Source organism: Pyrus communis, chromosome 4, assembly GCF_041283825.1.
Source record: "Pyrus communis isolate YQ-2024b chromosome 4, ASM4128382v1, whole genome shotgun sequence".
NCBI lineage: Eukaryota > Viridiplantae > Streptophyta > Magnoliopsida > Rosales > Rosaceae > Pyrus > Pyrus communis.
In genome coordinates this window covers 8,112,011-8,138,529 of record NC_142568.1, presented here as the reverse complement: position 1 = coordinate 8,138,529, position 26,519 = coordinate 8,112,011, and the positions used below count along the sequence as shown (strand labels likewise).

General features: G+C 38.0%; 1 long non-coding RNA gene and 1 pseudogene across 1 annotated transcript; one reads left to right on the top strand and one right to left on the bottom strand.

Moving 5' to 3' along the window:
* Window positions 1-2,350: 2,350 nt before the first annotated feature.
* Window positions 2,351-3,079, bottom strand: LOC148697390 (secreted RxLR effector protein 161 pseudogene; annotated as a pseudogene).
* A 16,664-nt stretch (window positions 3,080-19,743) lies between these two features.
* On the top strand, window positions 19,744-23,615 carry LOC148697389 (uncharacterized). Its single transcript, XR_015961218.1, has 5 exons — window positions 19,744-19,956; window positions 20,024-20,245; window positions 20,755-21,121; window positions 22,397-23,263; window positions 23,413-23,615. It is a non-coding gene; the product is annotated as an uncharacterized LOC148697389 (long non-coding RNA).
* Window positions 23,616-26,519: the final 2,904 nt, after the last annotated feature.

Genomic DNA, 26,519 nt, shown 5'->3' with positions numbered 1-26,519 from the left:
GTTAAGTATGAAAGTGCAGAGAAGGAAATTGGATGTTACATACCTTTGATTCAAGATCTTGATTTTGCAGTTTCTAAGCTTTGTTTCTTTGCTTATACAAAGGATGAAGAGCTGATTGCTGTTGATAATCAAGTGATCCACTTCAGGAGAATCGTCAATAGGCTTGAACCCCAAGTGTTGGAACTTCAAGGTGTACTGAAGATCAACGAAAGTCTAAAGAAGAAAGTGGATGAGCTATAGCGCTTATGTGTTGGTCTGCTCGAAGAGAATAAGCAGTTGAAGGGTGAGAATGATGGGTTCGAGGTTTCGAGACCTTCTCTATTTCTTCGGAAGACTTACTTGCTTTTACTTTTGAGGCTTCTATTGGTGAAGTAGTTGGAGAAATTGGTGCCCAAGCTAGGGCAGCCGGGGGTGAAGCTCTGGATGATGTCGATGCTAAAAACATCGCGGCTGTTGAAGGTGTGACGACCAAGTAGTCGTGGGATGTCCTGAAGGAAAAATTTTGTCCTAGCTAAGAACATGTAAGAACATTTGAATACATAGGCATACTAATAACACTTTAAAGTAGGCATGCATTCAAAAACAATTCATAAAACCCATGACTTTCAAAGCCTAGTATATGGTGAACCATAAGACTCTTTAACAATATTAAAGAGAATAAGAATTTAGAGATTCTTTACCCTTGAAGCTCATCTTTGATTACACAAGGGATTCACCCAAGTGGAGGGCCTTCAAGTCACCTCCTTGCTCCTTGGATCTTCCTTGTGATCCTTGTGATTTCCTCCCTTTTAGTGCTCCTTTTCTTCTTTGAGGATTTGAGGATTTGTTCTCCAAAAACACCAAAGGTTTGGTGTCTCTAAGTCTCCACACCAAAGATGTAGTGTGAAGATGAAATGGATGACTTAGGGAAGAAGAAGATTGCTAGATGTTCCTCCCCTAAGTGGCCGGCCTCTATGTAGAAAATGAGAGAATATGTTTCTCCCAAATTCAATTAGAAAACCCTAATTAGAAACAAAGCTATAAAGATGACTTTATACTTCATCTCTTTGGTTAGTGGCAAACTTGCAATTAAGCAAAAGTTCCCACTACCCTTGATATGGCCGGCCTCCATTTGTTATTGGGCTTAATTGCCCATTTTGTTTTAGTTGTCATACAACTTAAACATAATGGGCCTTGTGGACCAAAACGTTTTTGTGCCCCGAAGCCCAAAACTAACTTAAACGCCCAATACGAACGTTTCGTATAATTAATTAACTATTTAATTAATCTTGACCATTCTTCAATTAAACCATTTAATTGCTTATCCATTTCATATAATTTCTTCACTTATATCCTTACTCGGTGTACGATCCATTAGGTTCCAATTAGCGAGGTAGTGGGCGATTAACCACATTTCAATTCTCCCTTAAAATTAGTGTTTGCTAATCTTTAGGGCTTCCACAAACCATGGGTGACGCCTAGCAGCATGTCATGGTTACCCAAGCTAAGTAGAAGTGGTTGGAGAACCTATCCAGTTACAACTACAATGCAATACGGTCCTTCTCTAATACAATACTCTTAATCACATTGTTTAAGTGATAGGTTGTTTCATGTCTACTATCCAATGTGATATTTCTCTATATGATTCAATTGAATAAGATTTGGAACAAACTTCCTTAGTCATATTCATATGCTTTGGCCAAAGACTCTCGAATCATATCTTAGAGTATTCTCCTTTCACCATGGAAGGTTAGAGATCCCTTGTTGTGCATTCATATGCCTACATGACTAGATAGCTTGACCCCAACAATGCCGTGGACACTCCAATGGAATGTCGTTGACATAATCAAAGATCAAGGACCTAACCATTAGACATCAATGATGCCTCAGGTCAAAGGACTACTTTGCATATTGCAACTATTGAGTTCCCACATGACATGTATGTTCGAACTCTCGTTTGATCATTGTTCAGTGTACTCGATTACTCTTTCGAGCACCTATGTGTTTGCCTTAGTGTCCAACACCAAATGACTTGAGACTAGTTCATACTCACGCTTGAGTCGACGTAACACATACTAACCTTAGCGGATTGTCAATGCCCAATTGGCAATCCTATGGCTAGGAACGTTTTAGGAATGAACATAAGAGAAAGGTCCCGTTAATTTAACTAACTTAAATCACTTGTCTCTTAGATCAAATACATTCCTTGGATTCCCTTATTGCTTAAACACAAGATACTATAAATAGTGATTAACAATAAGCTTTGCCCTCTATTAAACATATAAAAGTTTAACACAATAAGTATTCCAAAAAGCTATTACATCAAATGAGTGGCTTTGTGGGCATACTTCCAACAATCTCCCACTTGCACTCAAAGCCATCTTCCCATGTATCTAATACCCATCTTTTCCATATAACGGTCAAGCTGGATTTGAGACATTGGCTTTGTCAGTGGATCTGCGACGTTATCGGCTGAAGCAACTTTGAGGATGTTGACTTTCCCCTCGGCAGCATATCTTCTAATGATATTAAAGCGCCTGTCAAAGTGCTTGTTCTTTTGATGTGCCCTGGGTTCCTTGGCTTGAGCTATCGCCCCACTATTATCACAGTACAAAGTTACTAGTGATGTAATGGTTGGAACCACTCCAAGTTTAGTAATGAACTTTTTCATCCAGAACGCTTCTTTGCTGGCTTCAGCGGCAGCGACATATTCAGCCTCTGTCGTGGAATCGGCAATTACACTTTGGTTCTTGCTTTTCCAGCTGACAGCCCCACCATTCAGAGTGAATACATATCCGGAGTTGGAACTTCTATCATCGACGTCAGATTGGAAATCTGCGTCTGTATAGCCTTCCACTCGCAACTCTGTCGCTCCTCCATAAACGAGGAACATGTCCTTAGTTCTTCTTAAGTACTTAAGGACCGTCTTGACAGCTGCCCAGTGTTCTGATCCTGGTTTAGATTGATATCGACTAGTAATGCTCACAGCATATGCGATATCAGGCCTTGTGCATATCATGGCATACATAAGACTTCCTATGGCGGAAGCATAAGGAATCATATTCATATGCCGTATCTCTTCAGGAGTCTTAGGTCCCATGGACTTAGAAAGATGAATTCCATGTCCTACAGGAAGAATACCTTTCTTAGATTGTTCCATCTGGAACCTACTTAGCACCTTATCAATGTACATAGATTGGGATAATCCAATTAATTTTCTGGATCTATCACGATAGAGCTTTATCCTAAGTACATAAGATGCATCTCCTAAATCTTTCATGTGGAAGGTTTTGGACAACCACACTTTTACAGAAGAAAGTACTGCAGTGTCATTCCCGAATAGTAATATGTCATCTACATATAACACTAGGAATACAACTGCTTCCCCAACGACCTTTTGATAAACACAATTATCGTCTTCGTTTTGAGTAAAACCAAACGATTTGATTTCAGTATCAAAACGAATGTTCCAGCTCCTGGAGGCTTGCTTAAGTCCATAAATGGACCTCTGAAGTTTGCATACCTTAGTCTTTTCAGACTTGGACACGAAACCTTCGGGTTGAGCCATATAAAGCTCTTCCTCTAGGTAGCCATTCAGAAAGGCTGTCTTCACGTCCATTTGCCAGATTTCATAATCATGGTACGCAGCTATAGCAAGCAAAATCCGAATGGACTTAATCATAGCTACAGGAGAAAAGGTTTCTTCATAGTCAATCCCTTCTCTTTGCCTGTAACCCTTGGCTACTAGTCTAGCCTTATAAGTCTCCACGTTCCCATCAACGCCTATTTTCCTCTTGAAGATCCATTTGTTTCCAACAGGTACTATACCTTCTGGAGGGTCTACAAGAGTCCAGACTTGATTTTGATACATGGAATCCATCTCGGATTTCATGGCCTCTTGCCATCTATTTGAGTCAATGTCGGACATTGCCTCAATGTAGTCTCTAGGGTCTTCCTTTGTGTCATTGTCACCTAGAAGGTATAATTCCCCAAAGTCTTTGTCTAAGCCATACCTCCTAGGTGGCTTACTAACCCGTTCAGATCTACGTGGAGCTAGGGGTTAAGGAACAGGGTTGTCAACTTGTCGAGTGCTTGTTTGTGGTTCATCATTAATCTCATTAAGTTCCTTCAATTCTATCTTGCTAGTTCCTTTAAGAACTAATTCATCCTCTATGAATATAGCAGTTCTGGCGACAAAGACTTTCTAGCCGTCAGGGTGATAGAATTCATATCCATAGGTTTGTTTAGGATACCCCACAAAATAGCATTTAACGGATCTCGCTTCAAGCTTTCCAGCATCTTGTTTCTTAACGTATGCTGGACAACCCCAAATCTTAAGATGTTTAAGACTTGGCTTCTTTCCATACCATATCTCATATGGTGTTTGTGGAACAGATTTAGAAGGCACTGCATTCAGCAAATAAGCTGCTGTGTGTAGTGCATATCCCCAGAATGATATTGGTAGATCAGCGGAACTCATCATAGAACGAACCATATTCATCAAGGTTCGGTTTCTCCTCTCAGAAACTACATTATGTTGAGGAGTTCCTGGTGGAGTCCACTGTGATACAATTCCACACTCTTTGAGATAATCTAGGAACTCATTACTCAGATATTCACCCCCTCGATCCGATCTTAGGGTCTTTATCTATTTCCCAGTTTGCTTCTCAACTTCATTCTTGAATTCTTTGAACCTTTCAAAGGATTCTGACTTGTACTTCATAAGATACAAATAGCCAAACCGAGAGTGATCGTCGGTGAATGTGATATAGTAGGAGAAGCCTCCTCTCGACGTAGTAGACATAGGTCCACATACGTCAGTGTGGATTAACCCTAGAATTTCAGTGGCACGCTCTCATTTCCCAGTGAATGGAGATTTGGTCATCTTCCCCAGTAGACAAGGTTCACAAGTTCCCATGAGGTCATTACCTAATGGGCAAAGATATCCATCTTTCGACATCTTGCGAATCTTATCCTGGCTTACATGTCCAAGTTTAAGATGCCAAAGTCTAACTTGGTTAACTTCTTCTCTAGCCCTTTTGGGTTTTGAGGTATTCCCGCTTTCAATACAGTGCATCCCACTGTTCGTCTCTTGGTGAAAAAGTCCCTCTATCATATTACCATGAGAGATAATACGACCGTTCAAGTATAAAGTGCAACTCATTTTGTCAAACAATACTGAGTGCCCATCTCGTAAAAGCTTAGAGATAGAAATCAAATTCTTTATACATGAAGGAAAATATAAACAATTTTTAAGTTCCAGGACTTCCCCAGAGGGTAGGTTAAGCATATAGGTGCCTATTGCTTTTGCAGAGATTTTAGTGCCGTTCCCAACTCGCACAACTATCTCCCCATTGCGCAGTGTCTTGCTCTCTGCTAGTCCCTGCATCGTATTACAGATATGTTGACTAGCGCCTGAATCAAATATCCAGGAATTGGAGCTCACTGTAAAAGCACTTTCTATGACCGAAATAGTCTCTTCAAAAGTTCGTGTCATAAGGCTCGCAATGCATACCCTGTATTTCTTCTTCCAACGTTCATCCTTTCCACAATGAAAGCATGTTCCTTTGGATTTCTTTGCCTTCTTCTTATGTAACCTTTTCCTTGTTTTTGCATTCTCACTCCCACTTTTTGAAACATTTTTCAAATTTACAGCACATGTCAATCATCTCGTTAAAAGTATGATCGAATCTATTCACTTTATAGTTTACAATAAACTTAGTGAAATCATCCGAGAGATATGCAAGGAAAAAGTCTTGGGCCATTTTGTCAAGTATAATGGTGGGTAGTATTTTAGGCATGTCGTTAACTACATAACATAACAGAAATCGTATTAGATTGTTGATTAACTACTTGATTGGGTCTTGAATCAAATAGTACCACCCACTATTTTTGGCAAATTCCATATCCCTCAATAGAATCCGAGAGTTATGTTGAACTCTTAGCGGGGTATGGGAGACTCACCATTACCAAGCCCACCTCAGAATTATATCATGTTGGTTAGCAAAAATAATGATGAGAGAATAACACTTTAGTCATTTACAACTCTTGTAATTACCCATCTAGTTTGGCCTCTAGAGAATGAATGCCTCAGAATTATATCATGTTGGCACCATTGCACTTAGTTAAGTTATTCCCACCATGCTTAGTTTATGTAGAGGTTCAAGCATAACCTCAGAATTATATCATGTTGGTCATACTCGTTGTCTACACTCACCTCATCATATGTTTATGGACTCCTCCTGGATGTAAGCACATACTTTGAACTTCCCCATTATAGGGTGAAGCCGGTGCATGAGTCACAAACGATTGGAGCCCACCACGGTGGAAGGCCTACGAAGAAAATGTTCAAAACATCTCTCGTTTATCAACTTAATATTCGTTTGTTGAGGGAGTAGTTTTGGGCTACATCAAAACATTTTAATCATATTAAAAGAACATGGCCCTATCATAACTATTGGTCCAAGTTAATATGAATTAGTAGCATATAATACTCCCACTGTTTCGTTGAAACAAGCGAGACTATATGGAACTACTAACGAACGCATTGCATCCTCATATGGACTATATAGTCATATTAGGTTTTAGGATGATTATGAACTATTTGATTTGATCCAACACGAGCCTTGTGTTGGACCTTGGGTTTAAGGTCGATAGTTGTTGATTTTAGTTACGCATTTAATCCAATTAAACCGTTATTTCCTATTGGGCGTTGGACCCAACTATTCCAATTTGCATACATATAAACAAAGAGGAATACATGAAATAATAAGAAGGGCTTATGCCCTTTTACAACACAAATAATGGGCTTATGCCCTTTACAACAAATTGAAGGACTTATGCCCAATACAACAACTTGAATTAATCAAATTACATTCAAATCTACATTACTTAAAACCCAAGCATTCATAATGTAAATCGGCCAATCACATAGCTCAATTATCGAGGCCTTTGGTTCATAATCACCCTTTTCTTAATTAACTAAATTAACTAAGAAGGCAACTTTAAACAATTGGTTTTTGGATCCATAGAATTGATTTAAATGGAACTAAATATAATGAAAATCAAATTCTCATTAAAGAGACAAAACAATTTTTGTTCTCATTTTGTTTTGGGCCAAAAACAATGACCACAACAATTTGGGTCACTTTGTTAAAACAAAAACTTTTGGGGTCAAAATGCAAATACACAAAAGTATCAAAACTTTATATAATTGCACAAAAGTCTCTCCAACACCTTTTTCTAAAGGGTGGCCGGCCATTTGAGAGAAAATTTGAAAAAATTCTAAAGTTTTGTAAGTGGTTTTTGGTAGGTGAGACAAAGGTGACTTTGATGGTTTGTAAGAAAATGTTTTTTATAAAACTTTAAAATTCTTTTAGTCACATCTCACCAATAACTATCACCCACCATTTGAAAACAAAACTTTATGAAAAACATAAAACTTTTGAATCAAAACTTCAAAACCTTTTTGTTCTTGGCAAGAACTTCAAGAAATATGAAGAACATACATGAAAACTCATAATAGCTCCATGGATGTTTTCTTTCACCAAAAACTCAAATTTTCACAACTCAAAAGAGGGTTAATATCCTAGGGTACTTAGGGGTTCCAAAAAGCACATTAAAACCATTTTAACAAGGCTAACAAGAACCCAAAAACTCACCCTTTGGATTTGGCCGAAAATCCCAAAACACTTGGCACCAACTTTTAGTTCCATTATTCATGCTTTAATGAAATACATCTACAACATTTGAGATGCTAAATTTTCAAGCAAAATTTATATTCAAAGCAAGAACAAAGCTTGTAACATTTACAACACTTAAATCACAAAATATGAAAAATCACAAAACCCAAAAGGATCCACCATAAACTAGGCCTAGGCTCTTGATACCATTTGAAGGAAAAATTTTGTCCTAGCTAAGAACATGTAAGAACATTTGAATACATAGGCATACTAATAACACTTTAAAGTAGGCATGCATTCAAAAACAATTCATAAAACCCATGACTTTCAAAGCCTAGTATATGGTGAACCATAAGACTCTTTAACAATATTAAAGAGAATAAGAATTTAGAGATTCTTTACCCTTGAAGCTCATCTTTGATTACACAAGGGATTCACCCAAGTGGAGGGCCTTCAAGTCACCTCCTTGCTCCTTGGATCTTCCTTGTGATCCTTGTGATTTCCTCCCTTTTAGTGCTCCTTTTCTTCTTTGAGGATTTGAGGATTTGTTCTCCAAAAACACCAAAGGTTTGGTGTCTCTAAGTCTCCACACCAAAGATGTAGTGTGAAGATGAAATGGATGACTTAGGGAAGAAGAAGATTGCTAGATGTTCCTCCCCTAAGTGGCCGGCCTCTATGTAGAAAATGAGAGAATATGTTTCTCCCAAATTCAATTAGAAAACCCTAATTAGAAACAAAGCTATAAAGATGACTTTATACTTCATCTCTTTGGTTAGTGGCAAACTTGCAATTAAGCAAAAGTTCCCACTACCCTTGATATGGCCGGCCTCCATTTGTTATTGGGCTTAATTGCCCATTTTGTTTTAGTTGTCATACAACTTAAACATAATGGGCCTTGTGGACCAAAACGTTTTTGTGCCCCGAAGCCCAAAACTAACTTAAACGCCCAATACGAACGTTTCGTATAATTAATTAACTATTTAATTAATCTTGACCATTCTTCAATTAAACCATTTAATTGCTTATCCATTTCATATAATTTCTTCACTTATATCCTTACTCGGTGTACGATCCATTAGGTTCCAATTAGCGAGGTAGTGGGCGATTAACCACATTTCAATTCTCCCTTAAAATTAGTGTTTGCTAATCTTTAGGGCTTCCACAAACCATGGGTGACGCCTAGCAGCATGTCATGGTTACCCAAGCTAAGTAGAAGTGGTTGGAGAACCTATCCAGTTACAACTACAATGCAATACGGTCCTTCTCTAATACAATACTCTTAATCACATTGTTTAAGTGATAGGTTGTTTCATGTCTACTATCCAATGTGATATTTCTCTATATGATTCAATTGAATAAGATTTGGAACAAACTTCCTTAGTCATATTCATATGCTTTGGCCAAAGACTCTCGAATCATATCTTAGAGTATTCTCCTTTCACCATGGAAGGTTAGAGATCCCTTGTTGTGCATTCATATGCCTACATGACTAGATAGCTTGACCCCAACAATGCCGTGGACACTCCAATGGAATGCCGTTGACATAATCAAAGATCAAGGACCTAACCATTAGACATCAATGATGCCTCAGGTCAAAGGACTACTTTGCATATTGCAACTATTGAGTTCTCACATGACATGTATGTTCGAACTCTCGTTTGATCGTTGTTCAGTGTACTTGATTACTCTTTCGAGCACCTATGTGTTTGCCTTAGTGTCCAACACCAAATGACTTGAGACTAGTTCATACTCACGCTTGAGTCGACGTAACACATACTAACCTTAGCGGATTGTCAATGCCCAATTGGCAATCCTATGGCTAGGAACGTTTTAGGAATGAACATAAGAGAAAGGTCCCGTTAATTTAACTAACTTAAATCACTTGTCTCTTAGATCAAATACATTCCTTGGATTCCCTTATTGCTTAAACACAAGATACTATAAATAGTGATTAACAATAAGCTTTGCCTTCTATTAAACATATAAAAGTTTAACACAATAAGTATTCCAAAAAGCTATTACATCAAATGAGTGGCTTTGTGAGCATACTTCCAACATGTCCAAGCTGCTAAAGTGTAGTCTTCTGTAGCCTTTAGGATTTTCTTTGTTTTTCCTTGTAGCTCTTGTTTTTCTTGAACTCCTTTGGCCTTTGCTAGTTGTTTATAAACATACTATAAGCAGACAGGCCCGCATAACCTATGCAACCGTAGGTGTTGGTGTAGAACTTTGCAAAGTTGTTAGCCAAAGGGTTGGCAACCGGATTCCTTACTTATAGAAACAGACAAGTTCGCGTAACCACTAGGCTGTTAACCTTGGCTTTCTTTAATTTTGTAGGTTGCGTAGCAAGTATCGCAACACTTTAAGACTTGGTGTAGGTTGTTCCACAATTGGCAGAGGTGAAGCTTATTGATTGCGTAGTATGTCGGCAGTGGATAAATCTTCATATATGCACGCTAGCTTGTTTAACCTTTCACAAGAACGTGCGGTTGCATAAGTCTAGCGTAGTTTTACTGCTTGAAGGGCAAGCCGTAGGCAGTCTTTCGGACACCGTAGGCTACCTTAGTGCACTTGGTAGCAGCTTTAAGTTTCCAGGGTAGCCGTCGATAGAATGTACTGCGTAATGTGCCCCTTCCGTCTCTAGGGCCCGGTTCCCCTCGAAAAGCCAAAAGACCAAAAATCTTTCAGTTAGCTAAGCCTTGAAAAAGACCATTGTGGCTACTTCTAGGAATCCCAGCTCAAGCCATCGTGCATCTAATTATACTAAGGCAGCCAAACTCATCCACATCTGGATATTCAGAGTGTAGAGTTTATCCTCCTATCTTGGAGAGTTGACCCATGTGGGTGTCGGAGAATTGGTTTACCCTTTCGCACTGGAGAGCAATTAGTTTACCCTCTCATACTGGAGAGCATGGTTGGTCTTTTGGGGGCGCAATTCCTGCGATGAGTCCCTAACAAGGGCGCGGTCTTCATTTGAAGTGCATGAATGATCAGTTATTGTAAGCATGCAACCAAGCCAAGTTGTGATTACTTTTAAATTCCTCATTGAAAAATGAGTGAAACAAAAGAGAACTTAGCTGTAAGGTAGCAGCTACATAACAAATAGTCATCGGCTTGTGAAGTGGTGCCTGTCGAGCTGCCTGAGCCTTCGAGCTTTGATGTAGCGGGAGGTCATACATAGTACTTTATCATATTGTAGGTGTTCCACTGATTTTCGATCTTTTTGTCGTTTCATGGTGGCGAGGGTGTAATTACTCTTACCGCCTACTCTACTGATCTTGTACGAACCTTCCCAAATGGGATCCATCTTTTTGGAGCTTTCTCTATGAGCAGTGATGAAGGTTTTTCTTAGGACTAGATCTTCGGACTAGAACTGCCAATCTTGGCCCTTTTGTTGTAACTAGAGATAAGCTGCTACTAGTAGGCTGCGATGCGGGTGATGGTCTGGTCCCGCTTATCCTCTGCCAGATCTAAGCTTATGGTCATCTCCTTACTATTCTGCTCAGTGCTTAGTAATAGAGTAGTGATACTTAGCTTGATGACATTGGGATAAATGATTACTTCTGAGCCAAATGCCAAAGAGAAATGAGTATCACCGATTGCTCGTCTTTTGGTGGTGCGATATACCCATAGACATCCGGGGAGTTCGTCTGGCCATTTTCCCTTCTTGTTGGTGAGGGATTTCTTGAGGCAATCAAAGATTATCTTGTTGGATGCTTCGGCCTGCCTATTGCCTTAAGGACATCTCGGTGTGGACATGTGCTGCTTGATGCCATACTTTTGGAAGAACTTCGCCAAATCTTTGCCCACGAATTGCGGCCCATTATCGTTGACGATGGACTGAGGGATGCCAAATCGGCAAATGATGTTCCTCCATATGAAGTGCTCTATGTCTGTCTGAGTCGTGGTCGTCTTGGGCTCTGCTTCTACCCATTTGGTGAAGTAGTCGGTTACCATGATCATCATGTCTCTACCCCCAGTAGCAGGCTGCATAGGTTTTACCAAGTCAATTATCCACTACATGAACGCTCAAGGATTCATCTGCGGGTGTAGCTTGCTGGCAGGCAGTGTTGGTATCAGCTTGTAGCATTAGCAATGGTTGCATTTTTGTATTAACTCCTTAGCATCTCGGTGCATGGTAGACCAGCAGTAGCCTGGGCTAAAAGCCTTATATGCTAAGGATCGACCTCCGGAGTGATTTCCACATACGCCTTCGTGGATTAAGCTTAGAACCTTCAAGTCATCGGAGGGCGTTAGGCAGTGGAGATGTGGTCCGGTGTAGGATTTTCGGATGAGAATGGTGTTCCACATGTAGTAGCATGCTGCCTTAATTTAGAGCTTCCTAGACTCCAATCTTTCGTGAGGAATGTGCCATTGACTAGGTAGTCCACAATGGAATCTTGCCAATTTGGAGTTGTACTAACCTGTGACACCTCGGCTGTTGATTTCTCTTCTGTGCTTAGCTCGTCTAGATACTCCACCGGAATTAGCGTTAGAGTTGGTGGTCGAGGGCGGAGCTTAAGACGGCTAGTGCATCCACGTGAGCGTTGTCTGCCTGTGGAACTTGAGTGAGGGTATAAGCCTGAAACGCCTCAAGTAGTATGGTTAGTGATTAGCTGGGAATCGAATGAATTGCGAGCTTTTTCACCGTCAAGTCTTTTGCCATTCGGAGGCCTGCTAGTAGGGTCTCATACTCTGCTTTGTTGTTGGATGCTTTGAAGCCTAGAGTGATCGCCTGTTCGGGCATCGAACTGTCTGGGGTGACAAAGATTATGCCTTCCTTTGAACCTTTGTAGTTGGATGTGTCATCGAAATGCAAATGCAAGAAGTCTCCATTGAGTGAAGCAGGCACGGCTAGGGCATGCTCGGCTACCTCTGAGGCATTGTTGGGCTGCTCTGTTGCGTTGTGAATGCATGGTAGGGAGTCGTGGAGCTAGGGCCATGTTACACATAATAGGAAATGCTCAACTGTCGGTATTGGACCACTCTAGAGCTAAATTATGGAGCAAGGGTAGGCTAGGGCCATGTGATATGCAGCAAGAGATGGTGCTCAACTGTCGGTACATGTTGCTCCTATGTAGAATCTTTTGGGGCGACGAGGACAAAACTTGCTTCCAAGTGTGCACTTCCAATGTTCGTCTTCCCTTGGCATGTCTTTTAGGTTGAGTTGTTACGTTCGCCAGAAAACTTTACATTCACTAGGGTCTATGCTTTTATCGTCGTGTGTCTAGATTGGGCGGAATAGTAGGTCATGAGGATGACTGCATGCATTTGAAGGTAAAACTTAAGTTTTTGGGTTACAACAACTATCGCCAAAGTTAGCTTCTGAATTTCTAGTAGTATCGAGGAGAGCTTTTGAATTGTGGAATACCCAACTCTTCTCGTATGATGATAAAGCTTATTGCTGCTTCAGATATTGTCAAACATGTGAATAAGTCATCTGCTGCTTCCGGTTTGGATTGTAGGGAAGTGATGTCGAGTACTTCTTCAAGTCCTTGAATGTGCATCAGCGAGCCTCGTCCCAAATTGCATGTTTTTCTGCCAGAGCGAAAGAGTCTACCAGAGTTAGATCTTCTTTCATGATTAATTTTTCGAATAACAGGTGGTCTGCTAGAAGTCATTTTTAGAAGGCTGCTCTAGCTATAGAGTCATTGCATCCAACTATCCTTGCCTTCTCTGCTTTGAACCTCTTCACATAATTGTGAAACAACTCATTTGGGTTCTTCTTGACATTGAACAAATGGTCGAACTTCGTCTTGATTGAGCAATAAGATGAATATACTTTGGTGAAAACCAAAGAAAGTTCGTCGAAACTCCAGATGGATTGTACCGGCAGGGTGTAGAACCAATCTTGCGCCTCACCTTGTAGAGTGATGGCAAATATCTTGCACATTAGATCGTCGTTGTTTCGATAAAGGATCATTACGCTTCGATAGTGCTTTAAGTGTCTCTCCGGGTCTTCATCCCCTTTGAAAGATGTGAAATGTGGTATGCTGAACTCGCGTGGAGGCTTTGCCTGCTCGATCTCGTCCGTGAAGGGTGACCTGCTTATGTTGGTCATCTTCCGTCGTAGTGCCTTGTCGATGACCTTATTAATTTGGAGATTGTGCAATCACTTAGTCAAAAGTCTCTCTACTTCTTCCTGAATTTGCCTTTGTTGGGGTAGCGGAGCTCTCGGCTACCCCCAATGGTGACTTGCTGGTCTAGGCTGTTCACCAAGGTCATCTGTTGTACGAGGGCATTTGTCAACTCAATGACTTGTCAAACAGTAGAGTTTTGGCATAAGGCAGTGTGGTTAGTTGGTTTCGTAGCCTTTTCAGCTCGGGTTAATAAGTTCTTAGGGGTGTTCTACACCTAGTGCCTTAAAGCCCTAGTGGTTTAGGTGTTATTGACCTAAAGCTCGCTACATGGGTTGGATCGAAAGCTTAAAAGAACCGACATTGCACGACCACTACTGTTACTAAAAAAAAAAAAAAAAAAGATGAAGAAGAAAAAGAAAAATAGTTATATTGAAAGTTAGTAGTGTGAAATAAAGAAGGACGAGAGGTAAGGGTTTTAGTCGAGTCTCCTTAGCTATGTTGATTCACTTTACACCAAAGGAAGTTCTTGAATTCTTTTCTAATTGATTCTAAATGGCTTAGACTTTGTGGTGGGATTGGTTGGAACTTTTGAAAAGATGTTCTGATTTTTAACATGTTCTATGGATTGCAACTTTGAAAGTGGAAATTTTTGTCAGTTAGTTTTAGTTAAGTTTTTAGTTTTCATTTTTGTTTTCTAGTTTTATTTTTCTTGAGGACAAGCAAAAAGTTAAGTTTGGGGGTATTTTGATGAGTCAAATTCACATTATATATTTTACCCTATTCTTAGTATACTTTGGTTAATATTTTGGAAGAATTTTGATACTTTGAATTGTATTTCCAATATAGCACTTTCGACTTCTTCTGGAGTAAAACATGGACAAATGGATGAATTTTGGAGTAATTCCAGTTGGAGGACGTTCGTAAGTCACTTGGCTTGATCTTGTCAAAATATCAGATTTTTCCACCAAGCAACGATTTTCTGGCGATAAAATAAATGAGCAATGCGCAGTGCTGGAATAGTGATGGTTTGGCCTTGAATTGCGTTTTTGGAGCCCAAGATGACCTCGGATGGGTTCATGGCCTTCTGGAGATGTGTTCCCAACGTCCTAATCTTCAAAATAACCTATTACGGGCCAGATTTGGAGGAGATTTGAGGCTAAAACATGGCAGGACATTTTCTGTGCAGTTTATCCTAACTTAATTAGGACTTTATATTTTAATATATTTTATTATTGGCTAGCTTCCTAGTGGAAATAAGAGACTTCGTTCCTAGGGTTTGTGCAGCTGGCTTTGAGGGAGATATTTAAGGTTTTAGTCAGCCCTAGTTTGGGATGAAGCTTTATTTTATGCTACTTTGGAGACAGAGAGTAATTGCTAGGGTTCTTGGAGATTTTCTACTTGAAGGTGTTTTCATTCCTTTTATTCTTAATAATATTTTATATGAATTTAATTATGAACATGCGTAACTACTTCCTTTTGCTAAGGCGAAGCCTTAAGCCTTAGCATGAATATGTAATTTTTATTTAATTGCTTACGATTGATTGCATGCATACTTTGAATTATTGATCACCGTGATTAAAACTATCTAATTGTCTTAATGCCTGGCCACCATTAGGATCCTTAGAAAAGTAATTTGATGCAGTTTTGGTCAGAAGGTTCCCTGAAATTGATGCTGGCTTCTTGTGATTAATAATTGTAATTTCACTTAAGATGAACACCATATCTTAAGGGTTGCATGGTTTTTCAAAAGGTTTTCATAAAGCATAATGAGTCTTTCATGTTCAGATTTGATCCGAATATCCGGACGAGTTGCATGTTAGATTTACGTTCTATGTTGGAGGTTCTAAGTAGAATATAAATTAGGAAAACCTAACCTTCAAAGTGGCATGTGTAGATCATAAGTAATTGGTAAAAATACATAGGATTGCTAGGTGATGGTGGAACCCTAGTGCTTTCTTTAATTTGATTTCTACAAAACTATTTCTTTTTTCTTCATCTTTAATATTGCATATTAGTTTCTGCTTTACAATAATTAATTAGAATTTGGTTTGTTTCGAATTATTTAATAATTCTTCTGGAGAACGACCTTATGAGAACCGTATATACTACAACAACCTTGTCATTCTTGCAAGTAATATAGGAGTTTTTAACCTATTTGCGTGTGTGATAAAATCTCTATCAAGAAATTTGTATTTAAAACTCTTTTCTTTTATCATATTTGTTTTTAAAAGTGCTTTTATAACTTGGTATTTAAAACACTTTTCTTTTATCATATTTGTTTTTAATTAAAATTCGTTTTTAATATTACTCAAGTTTCAAATCTCTTTTCTTAACTTTCAATTTTAAGTATTTAATTAGAAATTGTTTCTACATATATTATCCAAATAGTCCTTGAGGAGAACGACCTTGCATGAGCATCTATACTACATCATCCTTGTATTCTTGCAAGTATTTCATGTGATTTTGACCCTATTTGCATAGACGTTAAAAATCCTATCATATCTCCTTGAGCAGTGGAAGTGTGGTTTACTCCAGGCGTGAGATTTGAGTTAGGAAATGTTAAATCCGCAGAAAAATATGAAAATGATCCCGGTTTGATCATCGGTTCGGAAATTTGAGTCGGGAAGGTTGAACTAATCTTGGATCGATTTAGGCTACTTGGAAGGCCACGAGAGTGGGCTACTCGATAATAGCAGGCTAGGTCGTGGGAGCAGGCTGGGCCACAAGAGCAGGCTGGGCCATGGAAGCGGTCTGGGCCATGAGAATGGGCTGCTCAGTGGGAGTAGGCTGGGCCGTGGAAGTAGGCAGGACCACGAGAATGGGCTGCTCGGTGGGAGCAGATTGGGCCATGGAGGCAGGCTAGGGCACCTCAGTGGGCTGCTCGATGGGAGATGGCTGGACCATGGGAGTAGGCTGCTCAGCGTGTGGCACACGTGGGTGTGAGGCTAGTGCTTGGCTTGGCAACGTGTTGGGCTTCGAGTGACATGGCTTGGGCCGTGACTTTGGTGCTGTAGGCCTTGGAAGGCACGGCTTGGGCTTGCTTAGATGTCATGGCTTGGGCCGTGGTGATGACACCATGGACCTCGCCATGGGTGGCCATCGTGGTGGTTCCCATGGTGGAAACTCGTGGTGGTGGTGCCACTCAACTTATTGTCACATTTAGCCTCGTATCGCCGCGGTCCCATCTCTTGAATATTGGAATTTTCACTTGTTGAATTTTCGAAATTTCTAGCCATTGTACTTTTCTTTTACGTTTTATCAAATAATTTTTGCAAATAAAAAATTCTAATAATAAAAACGTACGAAAAATCTACAAATGGACAAGAAAATAGAAAAACCTTGGATGTGAAAGTCTTTTATGAGTGTCGGACTCAACTCTCAATGCAAGCACCAATTTGTGGATGCAAATTTCTTCCTCCTTGTTCTTGGACAAAATTGCACCTGCAAAACAAATAACACCTTAGATCAAGGCCAAGAGCCTCACGCGCCCACAATGAATGGGGGAACCTCCGATGCCAAAGTTAGAATTTTGAGGGAAAAGTGTTTGGAGAATTTTAAGTGTTTAGCAAGAGTGAAGACCTAGCTTTTTAGAGAAAATGAGGTAGAATATTTAAGGCATGGTTGGTCCACTTGGGAGAAAAGGTGACCGGCCTTTTGTGTGTTTTTTGGGTGTAACTGGTAGTTTAATTAGCCATTAATATATTAATTAGGTAATAAATCCATTATTTAGCTAATTAACATAATTTAAAATAAATGTTTTGGGGGTTACCTTGTGGAGAAGATATGATGAGGGATGGATGAAATAGGTTATAAATAAATACCTATTTGGGCACTTTTGACTTGATTGAGGGATGATTGTCCACTGCTCACGAGTAGAAATTCCGGTGTGCCTCAAGGGCAATTTTGTCTTTTTCACCCAAAAATCCACGTGTCGCCTCTTGATTATTTTTGGCTCCACAATAATAATAAATTTAGATTGTTACTAGACCCACCCCATTGTCCTATTTTCCCACCCACCTTATAAGTTCACCCATCATAGAAAGTTAAAAATACTTAATACTCTTTCTCCACCCACTGTTATTCTTGTAATATCCTAGATACAATTAACATCATCTGACTCAATTCAACAACAACCTTCTTCCCACCAAAAACAATTTTTTCTCTCTGGAAATTTGGAGGGGAAGGCCTTGATGTGGCCCATTTTGACTAGGAGGAGGAGGATGAGCGACATCCACGGTTGAAGTTGAGTTTTATTATTTGTGAGTTCAATTGAAATGGAGGAAGGAAAAGATTAGGTTGAAGTGTCAAGCCGATGGAGGATGGATGCCATCAAATTGGATGGGGTGGGTAGCTCATGGATGTGGGGAGTTGGTTGCTGGGCTCTTCATTTTTCTTCTTAATTTTCAATTTTTCACTTTTTTTTTTTCTTCTTTCAATTATACCAAAGCAACAACTAACAACAAAATGAAATTCAAAGACTCTAAACAATTTGGACGAAATTGGGTGTTTAAATGGGTGAATTGCTAGCTAGAGGGTCCTTCTCCACACATGACACACTTGCATACAAATTGATTTCCAGTTGCTTTTCCAATAAACCATGAACCTCAACACCCCAAATTAACCATGAACAGCACTAATTAACCCTCAGATTTTCCTTAAGTCATTGAATTGGATGGAATACGCATCGGCAACCAAACTATTCTTCAATAGTTTCCTACATGAACAAGATAATAGAGATACAATCAAAGATCATTAAGCTTTGCGAAAATCATAAGCATTGACAAGGCATTCATAACTATGAACAACATGATACTCCTGCCAAGAATTTACTTAACACGATTGTGACTAGCAACCTCCACTACTTATGAATATAAGTTCATAACGATTAGGTGAAACTCCCTTGTATTCTAGCATCAAATTCATGCATGCAAACTAAGCGGGCCCTCTTAATCAACACACAAGAATAAGTTCTTAATCAAACAGTTAAGTAAATTGTATTCACGATTTATGAAATCACAACTGAAAGTAATCAATTCATATTGCAAATATAATCATGGTTTCAAAGTCTCTTCTAGCTAAAACAAGTTTAGCTCCTCATGTTCGCAAAACAAAGATAATTAAACTTAAACATTGAAAACAAAGATAGAATACACCTAGAAACACTCCAGGTGGCTCCTCCTTCCTTCCTTGCTACGGCACAATGGGGATTTTCTGAATTTAGGCTCTTAAGGTGTGGTGGATGGTGTGGTGTTCTGATGGTAAAGGGTGGTGGTTTATGAGTGTTACGGCATCATGTATTTATAGGGTGAAGGGAAGGCACGAAATTGGACTGAAAATGAGAGGAATTAGGACTCCAAATCACCAAAGAAAAAGGACACTTCCAATCAAATTCCAAGAAGGACAAGGAATGGTCCTTGTGGCAGATTCTAGAACTTCTAGAAGGGTTACATGTGGCATAAACTTAGGGCACGAAAATAGGGCTTCTAGAACCTAATATTTAGGTGATTTAATGTGAAAATGAGTCCTCTTTGCAGCTGGAATTAAGGTAGGAAAAGATTAGGATAGGATAAGATAAGGTTGGATAAGGTTTGGATAAGATAAGGTTGTTTGGATAATGTTCCATGTTTCTTGCTCTTTCCTTATCTTCATTGTCTTGAACTTATTTCTCCAAATTTGTAGCATGTTCCTAGCCTCTTTTAACTTCAAATTCATCCATCCACCGTGCTCCATGCATATGTTATCCATTCCAAGCCCAAAACTGCTCTAAATAGCTCCAAATTGCACTTTCTTGCCAACTTTGCCATTAGGACCTACAAACACACGAAAATAGCTTAAAAACACTATAATAAATAGAAACTAACTATGTAAATGCAATAAAACAAGCTAACTAAGTCGCATAAATATGCTCCTATCAGGCGACAGTGAGAGAAAGTGAGAGCGACAGTGAGAGAAAGAGAGATTTCAGGGATTGGTAATCCTATCTCGTATTTTCCTCTCATCTTTGTCACACTCAACCTCTCTCTAACCCTTTCTCTTTCACTTTCTTTCAGACTCTCCCTTTCTCCTAACTCTCCATCTCGCTCAACTTTAGTCCTAACCCTAATTTGTTCTTTCATTCCTCAATTTTCTCCATTCGAGCAATGAAAAATCGAACTAGGCTTTCAGATTATTGATGCACAGGGATTCACGGACAGAGAAAGGGGGGAGAGAGAGAGAGAGTTGATTGAGGGAGTTAGTGAGTATGGGCTTGCACAGAGGGAAGAATACAGAAAGAGAGAGAGAAAGGGAGATAACAATTACACAAAGACAAGGAGAGAGACAAAGAGAGATCGCGAAAAGAGGAGGATGACGAAGATTGAGGAGGAACCCATGTCTGCAGAGAGTGAGTAAGTACTAAACCAAAGCTTATTTTCTAATGTATCTGTGATTTCTTTGCAAGATGCTACTGCAATACTCAAGTCCGTTTGGAAAATAGAGAGGGCACGGCTTAAGGATCTCGGACCCAAGGTAAAATGTAATAATCTCTGGCTCCCTTTACTGATGTACGCTTGCATGCACTAAATCTGTGAATTTAACTTATGCAAGTGCATTCTCTGTCCCAAAAGTTTTTGGATCCAAAGTGGTCAGGATGCTAAGTTAGGAAGGTTAATTTTGTCCTATGGTTTGGGACGGATTAGGATGGATCTAGGCGGCTGTCATTCGATAAGGGTTTGGTGAATGAGAGCCATGCCTCCTTTGAACATAGAGAGAGGGAGAGAGTAGCAGGTTGTGTTTTATCGTCTTCGCTGTACCATTAGTTTGATTGCCTATCCCTGAGTATTTGAGTCGTGTTTTATACTTTTTCTTTTGTCTGGAAGATGACTTCTGATTCCTATATTAATGAGATGTTCAATCTTCAATCCTGCTTAGAAGCAGTGATCACCGCTTGTTTGATGAAAGGTACAAATGAAACGGTTGTTAATATTTGGGAACCAACAAAGCTCCTTATTTTGGGGGTTTGTTTCTGTTTTTGGAAGGAGAACAATTTGGAGCAAGTGACTCACAAAGTTAAACTTTGATATCGAAATTAATGGAAACCCATTGGTATGATTTCTTCATCTGAAATTTTTGATTGCCCAATTGGTTGTTTCATCAATTAATTATGTGCAAACATGTATGTGTAATTTTTTATTTCTTCCAATTAAATGGTAAGATCAAATTAAGCTAAGAACTTTGGGTTTTGTAAATGTTGTGTAATTAAACTATTCATATTATCAATTAATTTTGAGCAAACATTTATGGGTAGTTGTTAATTTCCTTCAATATTTGATAATAATTCAATTAAAGTTGAGAACTTTGTATTTTGTTCATCACCTGCCGTAGATTTTACTTGGCTGAGAAAATGTAGTTTCCTTGATATTATTCATGTTTTGTTTTCTTTCAAATTGCATTGTAATGGGTTTCTTTGGAAAAAATAGTTCTTAAGACCAATTGTGAGGTTTGTTCTTATGTGGTACATGACTGTTTCTATATTTCTTTTGCACGGTTGTTAGTATTTGTAGTTGTGATTGGTGTTGTCCTACATGTTCGAATTTGGATAGTCTAGGGTTTCTGATGAGTTTTCTTTTTGTGGGTAAGCCTGGATTTCCCAAGAAAGTGAGTGATTGGATGGAAAACAAACAATGCTTGGATTTCCTCTTTGTATTACTTGTTTGGTTGTTTCTTAAAATTAAATTGTAGCAAGTATAAATCAACTCTCTCTGTTTGTGGGTTTGGATGGATGTATTTCCTTCTTGCATTTTAATTCTTATCATGTGTTTGGTTTCTAAGAAAATGTGAAAATCAGGAGGGTAAAATGAGGGATTGGATAGAAAACAAACAATGCCTGGATTTCCTCTTTGTACTACCTGTTTGGCTGTTTCTTAAAATTAAATTATAGCAAGTATAAATCAACTCTCTCTGTTTGAGGGTTTGGATGGAATTTGTATTTCCTTCTTGCATTTTAATTCTTATCATGTGTTTGGTTTTTGAGAAAATGTGATAATCAGGAGGGTAAAGTGAGGGATTGGATAGAAAACAAACAATGCCTAGATTTCCTCTTTGTACTACTTGTTTTGTTGTTTCGTAAAATTAAATTGTAGCAAGTATAAATCAACTCTCTCTATCTGTAGGTTTGGATGGAATCTGTATTTCCTTCTTGCATTTTAATTCTTATCATGTGTTTGGTTTCTGAGAAAATGTGATAATCAGGAGGGTAAAGTGAGGGATTGAATAGAAAATAAACAATGCCTGGATTTCCTCTTTGTACTACCTGTTTGGCTGTTTCTTAAAATTAAATTGTAGCAAGTATAAATCAACTCTCTATCTTTGTGGGTTTGGATGGAATCTGTACTTCCTTCTTGCATCTTAATTCTTATCATGTGTTTAGTTTTTGAGAAAATGTGATGAACATGAGGGTGTGATATTTCTTCTTAGAGAAATCTTTATTTAGCAATTAAACAGGATAGTATTGTTTCCAAAATATTCTCTAAATTTTCGTGGGTTATTAGGTGAATATGTGGCCATAGTGATTTGAAAGAACTTGAATGCTAACTTTGATGAATTCTAAACTTGCAGACATTCTTTCCTGCAATGACAAGGATCATGGGAACATTTGGTTCAAAATCACAATCGGTTGAGACAATCTCCAGTTGTTTGAAGGCAGGAATGTCTGGTATTGCTCACCTACTATGTTTAATTTTCATTGTTCATCTGTCTGATTATGCTTTTGATTTTTTCCATCTCCCTTCATCTATAATACTTTAGTAAAAGGATAATAAACATCGTCTGAGACTTATGCACCTCCGTTTTGGCGATACAATTCGTTGGAATAAGTTAAAGGTAAGGGTCACCAAATCATACTATTTTTGTTGCTATTTATTTCCTTGCTGAACACGATGAATCGAATTCTCTTCATTTACATTCTTGCATTTAAATTTGCAAGTCAGTTTATCGTAAATAATATTCAATTTTTGTTGTCTTTGATTCTACTGAGTTGCAGTTTTATCATCTATTTGTAAAACCCATTTAGACTCACAATTTTTTTGTGTGGTAAAACTTAAACTAAAGCATTATGTATATCCAAGATTGAAGGAGAAATTTAAGTTAAATTAGATGGACGCCCAATACTAGGGGTGACGTTGGCAGGTTGTAACCATATCAGTAGTCGATTTTATAAATTAAGTGAAATATAAGACTAACCCAACAGGTATCATAAAATAATGTGGAACTACTTTTTTCTCTCTCAGTACTCAAGATATCATTCCTCACTTGGCCAAAAACGATAAATTGTCCCTCATGATGTGTTTTCCATGTTTGAATATTTTGTTCATTCAGTTTCAAGTGTTTTCTTTTTGTGTATAAGAATATCTTAGTAACTCATTGTTTTTTCTTTCCTTTAGGTGGTACAATAGTTCTATTAATGATGGTCATTATTTTTCAAATGATGCTGTCGAATTTCAAGATTGAAAACCGCTGGTTTTCAATCTTTTTGAACAAGTTACCTTTGTATGGTATCAAAACTATAATTTTTATATAGCAAATAAAATTTGTTCCTTCGCTGTGGTAATTTTGTTTAGATTAGCTTCTGTAACTTAGGAATAATGAATGTCACAATTGATGATAAGTTGATACTTTGTTTGGAGCTTGAATTGTAGATCTGTGCAAGATATCCATATATGGATCAATGCTATGGACTCTTCTCAACCTATGGACCTCAAATTTTAGTGTGTCTTCCATCATTTATCCTACCTCACTATGTATGGAGCTATTACATTTGCAATCATATTAATTCCTTGAAAACAATATTTATATTTCTCAGTAAACTGCTAAATTTGGAATATACTATCGTTTCCTTGCTGGTACATTAAAATGAAAATATGAAAAGTAGTCTCAATCTTGCCTAGGGGTGTTGCAAGCCAATTCGATGCTACGAGGCACTTCGTTTAGGTCTATCTGAGGGAGAGAGGTGTTGGGTGTTTGAGGCAAGGGGTTTTAGGGATTAGGTTTTGGTGGGATTTGACTGATTAGGTTTGGGTTTTTGTTTGTGCGATTGGCAAAGAGATGAGGGGGGTCCAAAATAGGATTAGGAGATTTGGTTTAGGGTTTGTAGAGTCAGAGATAAGAGGTGTCCAAGAGAGATGTGGGAGGATTTAGGCCAGGGATTTTAGGGATTTGGTTTAGAGTTTGTTTTTGCGATTTGCACAGACAAAGAGATGGGACAAGGGTGAGAGAGATGGGAGGATTTTTTGCAAGGATTGAAGGGAACAGGTAAGGGAGGTATGGGTATGGGTTTGTTGTGATAAGGTTTAGTAATTTCCAATATTCTTCGACTCTTTTTAATCTGCAAAATCAAATTACCTATGCAATTTATAACATGCAATCAGTTTCTTTTTAGTTGAGTTCAAATAATGTTGATTGTGCTGTTATAAAGCTCTTTTTTATAGTTAGGTTGAAAATCATATTGATATATTCTTTATTTAGTTGGTCCAATCTGTAACAGATGAGATTGTTTTGTTTGATGATTCAATCAAAATTTGATCTTTATTTTTTTGTGTGAAATTATAATGGAATTGCAAAGTATATCTTAGATTCTTGGTTGCATACTCACTTTCCCACAACTATTATATTATCTCTTGACTAGATGGATTTTTATAATTTCCTGGATCTACAGTTACAATGCTTTTTATAATTTTCTAGATCTATCATTTTTGTTCGTTCATGATTATGTTGAATGTTTTTCAGGTTAAATGCGTCTTATTCATATAGTTAAGGCTGGTGCATTCAAGTCCCGCAGCATCGCGCGGGCATATTACTAGTTAAAAACTAAAATGATGGGTTTTGGTGATTTTGATGAAGGGTGGTACAATACGGACGCTTGATGATGATATAGACGCCGGCAAGCACGAGGACTGCGGGAACAAGGTGCCACAGTGGCATTCCAAGAGGATGAGAGCCCCCACCCACCATGTTGCCTGCACCTCCGGGTCAAGCAAAACCAGAAAGATTTCATTTTGGATTATCAGCGCCTGCGAGTGTAGTTGTTTTAAATTGGATTATCAAGCCCTCCCTCCATATCTTTTTCTTTTGGGAAATATTTGAGAGAGTAGTTGTTTCAGAATTTTATTTTCTTATGTAGGCGACGGGGTGGGGTGGGGGATAGGGTGGGGAAGAAGATAAATGGTAATCTTCTTTTGTTTTTTTTTTATGTTTATAATTATATAGAAATAAAAATTATTTTTTATTATTTAAATATTTTTAATTTATATAATAATATTTAATTAGACTTGTGGGATCCAATTACTTGACACATCAGCACTTAACAGAATTTTTGACGGAATGACCACATTGATTTGCGACATTCAATTTTAGAGACTACATTGATCAATTTTCAATTTTAGGGACCATCTTGATTTGATGGGTTAATTTCAGGGATCATTTGTGATAAAAACCCTAACAAGATTTATTAGTACATCATTGACGTGCTAATACATTGTAGACGTGAGTTACAACTAGGGACGTTATGACTTACACCTTATCGTGACATTTAACGTTCAAACTACAAGAAATGTAAGATTACAATACGATGATTCAAAATTACACTCCAAGGTTATATAATTATTATAACGTTCAAGTTAATTATAAAGAATGACATGGTTATTACGATAACAAGGTTGGTAGTTACATTGTTGACGTTCTATTGCATTGTCAAGGTAGGTTTTTGTACTTGAACGTGATTGAATTACAAAATCAATGTTTATTATTACACTGTTGACATACTATTACATTATAGACGTATGTTATTACTGTGGAACGTCATAAACTTACATAACATCGTAATCATTTTATAACATGACGTCATCATACAAGGTACAAGGTACTTTATGTTGTAAACGTTTAAATTAACACTCTAAAGCTACATAATTATGTTAATGTTATATTTAATTATACTAGATGACGTTGGTATTACTATGTTGTCCTTTACAGTGTGGATGTTATATTACATTGGTAAGGTAGTATATTAATAACTGAATGTTATTGCGTTACAATTTTAACATTCAAAATAAATGATACCGCTACCTCATTTTTTTAATAAGGTACCGTAGATGGACCTTATTTTTATACCAGTTTCATTATTTTCTTGATTTCTTTTCGGTGAATTTGGTAGATTTTTACTTAGTTTTGTGTTTTCTTACGTTTCAAGAGTAAAGATGAAAAAAAAAAAAAGTGAAATGAGCAGTATTGGGATTGAAACGAGTTTTGTATCCTGAGAGTATAGATTGCATGTACAAATTAGTCAACTTGACGAGTTAAATTGGACTAAGAAACCATTTATTGAGCCTTATGTATATCATAAATACACCAATTCAGTAGAGAGGAGAAAAAAAGGAAAACATAATTAGTATATGGATGAATCGTAAAATTATTTTCAAAATAAAAGGGGAGACCGATTAGTAATTATATAAGTGATCAGTTTGGAGAGACAAAATTTTCCAAAAGGGATTTGAAGAAAGAGAGACTAGTTGGACAATATATAAGTGAACGGCCAGTCGGCACTACTACAAGTGACAAGAGAAAAGTTCTCTCATTCTCTCAATCTTTTCATTTTTTTTTTTTTAACAATCGATATTATCTACATTAAGAGGTGGGAGAGTAGACTAAGCTTTACACTGGCTAGCCATAATAATGTGGTTCAAATTCGCCTTTGGCAAGAATTATACGTAAAATCTCTCACTTACAAGTAAAGAGGAATACTACTAAACCG